At 36.7% G+C, this 9,578-nt stretch overlaps 1 pseudogene; it reads left to right on the top strand.

The window, feature by feature from the left end:
* Window positions 1-1,756: 1,756 nt before the first annotated feature.
* On the top strand, window positions 1,757-3,528 carry LOC103658615 (annotated as a pseudogene).
* The last annotated feature ends 6,050 nt before the right edge of the window (window positions 3,529-9,578 follow it).

Below are 9,578 nucleotides of genomic sequence, written 5' to 3'. Positions count from 1 at the left end.
GAACAGAATAGAGAACCCAGAAATGGACCCTCGGCTCTTTGGGCAACTAATCTTTGACAAAGCAGGAAATAACATGCAGTGGAAAAAAAGACAGTCTCTTCAATAAATGGTGCTGGAAAAATTGGACAGCTATATGAAAAGAATAAAACTTGACCACTCTCTCATACCATACACAAAGATAAACTCCAAATGGATGAAAGACCTCTATGTGAGACAGGAATCCATCAGAATCATAGAGGAAAACATAGGCTGTAACCTCTTTGACATCAGCCACAGCAACTTCTTTCATGACACATCTCCAAAGGCAAGAGAAACAAAAGAAAAAATAAACTCGTAGGACTACATCAAGATAAAAAGCTCCTGAACAGCAAGGGAAATAGTAAAAAAAAAAAAAAAAATAGCCCACGAATGGGAGAAGATATTTGCAAAGGACACTACAGATAAAAGACTGGTATCCAAGATCTATAAAGAACTTCTCAATCTCGATACATGAGAAACAAATAATCAAATAAAAAAATGGGCAGAAGATATGAACAGACACTTTTCCAATGATGACATACAAATGGCTAACAGACACCTGAAAAAATGTTCAAAATCATTAACCATCAGGGAAATTCAAATCAAAACCACACTAAGATACCACCTTATGCCAGTTAGAATGGCAAAAATTGATAAGGTAAGAAACAACAATTGCTGGAGAGGATGTGGAGAAACGGGATCCCTCTTACACTGTTGGTGGGAATGCAAGTTGGTATAGCCACTTTGGAAAACAGTGTGGAGGTCCCTTAAAAAGTTAAAAATTGAGCTACCCTGTGATCCAGCCATTGCACTACTGGGTATTTACCCCAAAGCTACAGAAGTAGTGAAGAGAAGGGCCATATGCACCTCAATGTTCATAGCAGCATTGTCCACAATAGCTAAATTGTGGAAGGAGCCGAGATACCCTTCAACAGATGACTGGATTAAGAAGTTGTGGTCCATATATACAATGGAATATTAGCCATCAGAAAGAACAATTACCCAACATTTGCAGCAACATGGGCGGAACTGGAGGAGATTATGTTAAGTGAAATAAGTCAAGCAGAGAAAGACAATTACCATATGGTTTCACTCATTTATGGAACATAAGAAATAGGAAGATTGGTAGGAGAAGAAAGGGAAGAATGAAGGAGGGTAGACAGAAGGGGGAATGGACCATGAGAGACTGTGGACTCTGGGAAACAAACTGAGGGCTTCAGAGGGGAGGGGAATGGGGGACTGGGATAGGCTGGTGATGGGTATTAAGGACGGCACATATTGCATGGTGCACTGAGTGTTATACACAAATAATGAATCATGGAACATTACATCATAGATAATAGAAGAATGAATAACTCCTTTTCAGAAGACTTTTTTTTTTTTTTATGTTAGTGAATCTAAGAAAGTTTAGGTTGCAAACACCAGAACTTCTCAAAGTCCCTTACTTAAGGTTGGAAATGAAATAGCTAAGAATATATCATGGTAATAAGGATTAGGAAATTGATTCCCATTCTAAATATCTTCGCTCATTTAGCTCCAAACTTGCAATGCTTCCATGGAACTAAAAATATCACTCTGAGCAGACATGGCTCATTCTACCTAGTAAAACTTCTTTGAATTAATCTTACTGAGAGTCCATTAGAATTGAATGTTAGTCCTCAAGCTTTCCTACATGTCTGTTTTGTCCCTACCTTTTTTTCTAAGCTAATGAGATCTTCACTTTCACTTTGACCTTATCATGCTCATACTGCACTTCACTTTTTGTCAGGTAAGAAATATCAGCCTGCTGGTGCCAGTCATCTTACCACTTTGGAAAAAATCTCCATTTTTTCCTGGGTTTGTGTGTATTAAACTGTATACCAATTTCTCACATATGAAGATTTAACTGATATTCTTAAAAAGGAAATTGATATGATCAGGAAAATATTAAAGACATTGCTTGAAGGTGAAAAATATATCACTGTCTAATAATTTCCACCAAATGTATTTTTATGAAATATGGACTATTCTATAGTCTAATGGTAAATGCCTATAGTCTAAATTATCATACGGTTTCACTTATTTGTGGAACATAAGGACTAGCAGGGAGATCGGTAGGAGAAGGAAGGGAAGAATGAAGGGGTAAACAGAAGGAGGAATGAACCATGACAGACTATGGACTCTGGGAAACAAACTGAGGGTTTCAGAGAGGAGGGGGATGGGGGATGGGGACAGGCCGATGATGGGTATTAAGGAGGGCATATATTGCATGGAGTACTGGGTGTTATACGAAAACAATGAATCATGGAGCACTACATCTAAAACTAATGATGTACTTGTATGGTGACTAACATAACATAATAAAAAATTAAAAAAAAAATAAATGCCTATAATCTAATGGTTAAAATGCCCTTCAGATTGGAGAGATAAACAACACATATAGCAGGGAGAGCCCTAAAGGCTAGGCAAAGGGGCTTCACATTCTTGTGAAAGCACTGGAGAGTCAGGAAGTCATTTATTTATTTATTTTTTTAATAGTAGTGAGACACTGGAGTCAAAGAATTCATTGATTCATTAACTCATTCTGGTTTCTGTCATGTAGCTGCTCTTCCTAATTGGGGACCTCTTTTTCATTATGTATAGTATTGGAGGAAGCTACTGCCCATATCATGCAATAGAAGCAATGCATGCAGAGAGATACCTTTCAGCTTGACCAAACAGACCCACCAAATTGGGGTTTCGGTTGTCAATATAACAACATAAAGATATGGGGATGTTTGGGATTCACAGCCACTATATTACTAATAGTGGTGGCTGCTGGTTAGTACAATAGCAACGATGATATACAGGCTAGAATACTAACATATTAGCTACTGGAAATGCAGCCCGAAAAAGCCTCCAAAAAACATCCTGAATGAATTCCCAAAGGATGTGTGGATGGCTACTTGTCAGATGCAGCTGGCCAGCCCAAGACCTCAGCAGTGGTGATCAGGCACAGAGACAGAGTTAGCCAACATAACATTGGATCTGCTCTTCTTTCTGCTAATGGAACAGAGGAGATGACTACGTATGGTAAATATACAGAAAGTTTTTCATCTTATCTTTGGTATCCTAATTCGGAGGTGACTAGAAGTTCAAGTAGCTGATCTAACATATCCGAGTACAGTGCCTCTGGCTTCTTCTGGAGTCTGTCTGGCATGGTGGAATTTTGCCTGAGTATCCACAGTCTTTGAGGACTCGGGAACAGAAGGTGGCTGCTGAGAAATAGTCTTTGCAGACCCTGATGGGAGTCCTACTAGATTTTGTAGTAGAAATCCTTGGAGTGAACAAATGTTGGCTGAGCTGGAATCTTGTTCTGGAGTCTCTCCCATAACCCCTCATCAACAGGCATTTGATTTACTGCCTTTGGAATATCATCCTGGAATTCTTGGATACCAGTATCTGTATTGAGGGATCTACCATGACCATGTCTGTCTCATGTATCCCAGGTCACCCTGAGAGGATGGATGTCTCCCCATAGCCACAGGTGGGAAAAGGTTGGAATAGGTGAGTTACTTTGCTGCTGACAGACCAGTCAGGAAGTCTGTGCCCTCTAGAACTGGACTGTAGCTCAGAAGGCCTGGGATCTCAGTGGCACACTTCTCCACCAGTTCTACTCCATTTGTAGCAGGGGACAGGGGAATATATGTACCAATGTCATGCATATCCATTACCATACCTTTAAAAAAAAGTATATATGACACTGCCTATTTCTCATCTTGCAGAATAGCTTTGGCTCATACTTATTATCCTATCCATCTTTTTTCAGTCTCCTCTGCTTATTCTGTTATGTATCTAATACTTATACTTGATTATTTTTTGGTCAAGCTAGCCAGATTCATGCAACTAAGAACTCTGGGCAATTGAAAGGTTTTGAGCAGGAGACTGAGCAAATTTTCATTAAAGAAGTTTTGTACTTAGGGATGAACTTGAATAGACTGAGACTGAGTCAGGTTTAGGACACCAGCACATAGTCAGTGGCATTTAGGAAGGAGGGAAAAATTAATTTTTGTGTGTGTATATAATGAGGCTTCCCCAAATAAACTCTATTGGATTTTGAACTAGGGAATGTTCTTAATGGTCTGTCATCAACTATATCTGTTCAGAGAGAGGTGAGGCTCACGGTACAATATGTTGCAGATTTAGGCACTTGCTTAAAAAATTTTGACATGTTTATTGGTTCACTACTTTAATGAAGAACCCACAAATTATTGTTATAAAGTTTGTAAAGCCATGGCCTAAAAAGTATGATAAAATAGTACGGATGTCTCTATAATTTTAGGGACTTAGGTTTAGGTTTCCTTTTAAGAGAGAGAGAGAGAGAGAGAGAGAGAGAGAGTGTGTGTGTGTGTGTGTGTGTGTGTGTGTGTGTGTGTGTGTGTGAATATTCCCTAATATCATGCTATGGATATAGAAGAGAAAATATCTTCCAAGGACCTAAGAGTAGTGACATGTAAATGATTCTGTTCTTAAGAAGCAAGATAAAACCATGAAGTCTAGAAATTTTGTGACACACAAGGAATGATAAGGAATCATGAGACCCTCTTCTATGGACATATTCAGGTTTATTCATTATATTGCATTACTGGCTCTAACTTTTCCTCAAGAAAACCATATCTAACATTACTATGAAGAAAACTCCTTTATTTTGTTAGTTAAGTTTTTATAAAAATGATGTATTCATCTGGTATTCACATAAAATATAATGTTTAATAATAAAACATAGTCATCTTATTCCCAGACCTCCATGTTCCCAACCTCTGTGTCTAAATTCAACTTCATTCAAATATCTGTTACTGGTTTATTCCTTTTTACTTCCTCTGCTATAATTCCAATAGTAATTTAGTAGGATTATATGAAAAAATCCTACATCTTGATCTTAATTCTCTCAGTTTTTAATTGGATTATCAAAAATGTCAGCATATTAACTGTTAGCAATTAAGGGTTTGTAATTCATCTGAAACTTGCTAATACACCAACATGTTCTGAGTCCAAATTTGAAAAATGACAACCTGCAAAGTTGTTTGCTGTTTAGTACCCCCCCATTTTGGGATAGCCCACATTATTAGAATAAGTCCAGTATATCATATAACGAGACATCTCTAACTAACCTATACACTCTCTATGCCCCATACAGTATGCTCTGTCTTACTTCCCAGCTTTCATTCATGATTTTCCTCCCCTCTTGGGCATACTCACCTTTATTTCATTAAGCAAACTGTCTGTCCTTTCAAGATCCAAGTGAGGCCCACCTCTTCTATGGAACATCATTTGACTATACAGATATACTATTAATTTTCTTTACTACTTTTTTTTTAGTAATAGTATTAATGAAGTCACATATTTATCACCAAAGTTATTCTTGGGTATCTGGTATTTAATAGACACTGTATTCACAGTGTCTCTCTTATCCTTTACTCTTGTCAACAATCTGTGAAGTCAGGTTAGTGATTCAGTGCATAGATCCAACATATAGAGAACTGAGGCAATGAAGAAATTTTAAAGCCTTCTCTGGGTCCAATAGTTCTGTGATTCCAGAGCTGTGATTTGCATGTAGCTTAACCTGAACTCAAAATGTATAGTGGATACATTTAATAATCCTTTGCTGATACTAATTTCCCTCAAGCTCCATGTTGCCTTTTCCACTACATTAATTTGCTGAAAAAATCATACTCTGATGATTCATACTTCTGATAAATTGTTTATGTTTCTCAACTTCTCATGTGTGTCTTCTAACCACTGCCTTGAGGGCAGTGTATCCTACCAAATGAAGAATACATAGTAGTAAGCTCAAGAAATATCTGTTGAATAAATATTTATGCACACTATGGAGATCATTCTGTGTTGGCTGATATGCAAGATTAAGGCTGTATTGGTTCTAGACTATAGTGACTGAGGAAAATGCAAAATTTTGATAAGCATCACAATTGGAAAAAAAAAAGTCCAATAAAGCTGTTTGTTTTGGTTTGGTTTGGTTGTTGTGTACTTCCTGAATTTATCCAGCAATATAGTGAAGATAGCTAATATTGTCAATGACGGTGTGAATCTAGACCCTAGAAATTTTTAGAGCCTGTTTTCAGGATTTTATCCTAAGCTTTCCCTTTCTGAAGATCGCTTTATTTAACATAGAGGGAGAGAGCGGATCTCAAGCCTACTCCGTGCTGAGCTTGGATCCGATGCGAGGCTCCATCTCACTACCCTGAGATTTTGACCTGACCCAAAATCAGGAGTCAGACACTTAATCAAACTGACCTATCAGGCAACCTAAGATTTGAGATATTATGTTCTTAAAAAGGAAAAAAAAAAAAAAGATGTGTTCCAAAGTATCTATAAATATTATTCATTTGGTCTTGAAGAAGATTTTGCATCAGTTTGGGGTCTAAAAATAGAAGAAAGAAAGCTCTTTTACAACATAAAAACACTGGAACCAAAGTCCCTTTCAGCAGAGGAAGCTCTGTGGTTACTGAAGTGTATACAATTATAAACTCAATTGTTAAATCAAAACACATCCCAATCACCCTAGCATGTCGCTTTTAATGGGCAATACATTCCCAAGAAGGCAAGTTCTCTGCTAACAATATTGAACCAAATCATCAAAATTCAAAGACAGGTCTATAAAATGTGAAATTCCATCAGCAAAGTGCACAGTGGGCCACAGTGCATAGATTAATGGGCAGCCTGTCAAGTATTTTAATGTATGCTTCAATCGTTGAAACACATGTGATGATTAGTAAAGTATTTGGCCTGAGCAATAAAAGATATAAAATAAATTAAAATCATGACACCTTCTGAATTAATAAAGCATTTGGTTAGGCTGTATTGATAAATCACAAGCACAGATTAAAAAGCCTCCATAACTAGATATATTTTCCCCTGGGCACGCTGGGATCTCACACTGGTCTCTTTCTATGGAATATTCCTAAATGAGGATCTCTGTGAAAAGGAAAATATTAAGTGTCTGAAGAATCTCAGAATAAGAATACTCACTGGTTTAAGCCTTGAATATAAGCCATCATCTATACCTGGCACCACTCATATTTCTTTTGAGTTCTAAAAATTAGATTTCTTTTTTCCTATGCTTGTTTCAGAACTACTTTCACCTCAAAAGCAACTTTCAATATTTTCTTGGAAGCATGTCACTGGAAACACTGAAGCTGAGAAATACAAGAACAGAAATGATAGACCAAATAAATCCACGTTCACTTTGGTTATTAGTTTATTTTATGCAAGCTGGAGGAGGTGAAATGTTGAAAGGTCATCCAGACAGTTTCATCAGAGTGGTGAGGACGATGGAATCCAAAAGGGTCAAAGAGATTCACCCGGTTCTTGAGTGGCAGACTTGGGAAATGAAGCTACTATGATAACTTGGTGATAGTCTTTAGTGCTTAATGCCAACTTTGCCCAGTAGGGACACTCATAATTTGGAGGGGTGAGAGAACTTATTTTTAGCTATTTATTACTTGAGGGCAGTCAGGGGCAGGGGGAGAGGGAGAGAGAGAGAATCCTCAAGAATATTCCCCACTGAGCACAAAGCCTGATGCATGGGGCTCCATCTCAGGACCCAAGATCATGACCTGAGCTGAAATCAAGATCAGACGCTTAACCGACTGAGACCCCCAGGCACTGCTGAGAGAAAATCTTAATCATTAAATGCTGTCTTTGGGGGGTAAGCATTTCCAGAAGGAAAGGCACATTACTTTTATTGAGGGATTAAATTGTATTCATGGTTTGCTTTTCCAGGTTTGCTAGTCATTTCAAAGGCCCATTCAATCTGGCACCAGAAGTTGAAACACATGTGAAGTATTTTTGCACCAAAGATATAAAAGCAGACTCATGGTTATTGCCCTTTAGGACCTCACAGTTTAAAACCTGAAAGTCACTTACAATAAAAATACAACATGGAAAATGCTGTGAAAAGAATAACAGCTGGATGCTATGTAAGTAAGTTTTGTGGGATCTAACTGAATCAGGGTGGGGCGTGAGTGTCAGGGGAGCAGTACATGAAGGTCATCTTGAACAATGATAATGAAAATATTTCCTGATGGAGGATATGGAATGAACAAAGTATTCTTACCTGGAATGGAGGGTATTTAGCTTGGACAGGAGGAGACACTCAGGGTGATGAATGGGAAAGAGTTACAGCACATCTCTTTTCAATTATTTGACATTGGATTAACCTTTTCCCAATAATAAAAGGACCAGAAATCTATCAGGAGATAAATTTAGCTCTTTCTTTCTGTAACAGCTTTCAAAAAAATAAAATGAACTATTTCTGAAGGCAGCCAGTTCCCCTTCGATAAAGTAGTTCAGATGTTGAGTGACAGTGTGGAAATGATGTTGAGGGTTTCAACCTTGGCAGTCTATAATCCTATGAAATGAGTGGAACATTTCCAAAGGGAGACCTAGCCTCTGAAAGTAATCTTCAGGGCAGTGTACTCATTATAACTCAGAGCTGCCTTTTACCAGAGAATTTTACAAGAATTTTACAAGGAATACGTAAACATCTTTTCATATACTTAAACTTCTTGTCAGATGTGTAGACACCTTGTCTTTGGCCCAGATAATGAAACATATATTTACACTTCAGTCCCCATTTCTCCTGTGCTTTAGTAAAATTTCTCTAGATTATGGAAGTTGGTCAATTATTTCAGTTGGTCAATTGTTTGGGCAAAACAAACTTTTGTGTAAAAAATAAGACAGCAAACAGGTATTATCCCATGTAAAGTAAAAATGTATGTGTGTTTGTTTAATGATTGAAACAGAGATACACGAACACTGCAGAAAATATTGGAAGATAGGAAAAGTAAAATGCACTCAAAAGTATGTTTTTTAAGTCCTAGTTATCAGTTACCTTTTCCCCAGGATATGCATTTTAATTTGGAATCACCTACTTTCTATATTGTTTATATATTACTTTTTAATTTTATATTATATAATGAACAACGTCTCTATAATTAAGCACTATTGAAACTTTTTAAAGCTATGCAGTAGTTTATCCTACATTTGTATCATAATTCACTTAATCAGTCCCCATTGTTAAAGATTTAACCTACCAACCACAATGTAACCAAACTTGTATTTCAAACAGTATTTTTAAGCTCAACCTTTTAGACATATTTTTGTATTTCATTTTACTTAAAAATGTAGAAGCAATAAAGGAGTATATTAGTATTTTTAAATGCTAAGATAACTAGAAAAGAAATTCCATTCTTTCCTAGAAGTAAAAATTATTAAAAATTGAGTGACCACATGTCCCAATCTGTACCTGCTGATCTGGTATGGTTAATATCATGAAGACATGTTCAATTCATAAAAATGTCCCAGTTGGAACGACAAATCATGTAATCACCTTAGTTAAGAGTTTATAGTGTAAATATGTATTTCTTTAACATATTTGCAACTATATAGCTTCTACATATGCAAATTTTAAGATAAAGTTATTGTATATATTTTAGCAACTTAGTTAATAATGATATTTCTCAAAGAACTTTCCATAACAGAATATATGGCTCAAACTCATTTCTTGTAACTTTTGTGGTATT

Source organism: Ursus maritimus, unplaced genomic scaffold, assembly GCF_017311325.1.
Source record: "Ursus maritimus isolate PB19 unplaced genomic scaffold, ASM1731132v1 scaffold_1, whole genome shotgun sequence".
Lineage (NCBI taxonomy): Eukaryota > Metazoa > Chordata > Mammalia > Carnivora > Ursidae > Ursus > Ursus maritimus.
The sequence above is the reverse complement of the archived record's forward strand: the minus strand, read 5'-3'. Positions and strand labels throughout refer to the sequence as shown.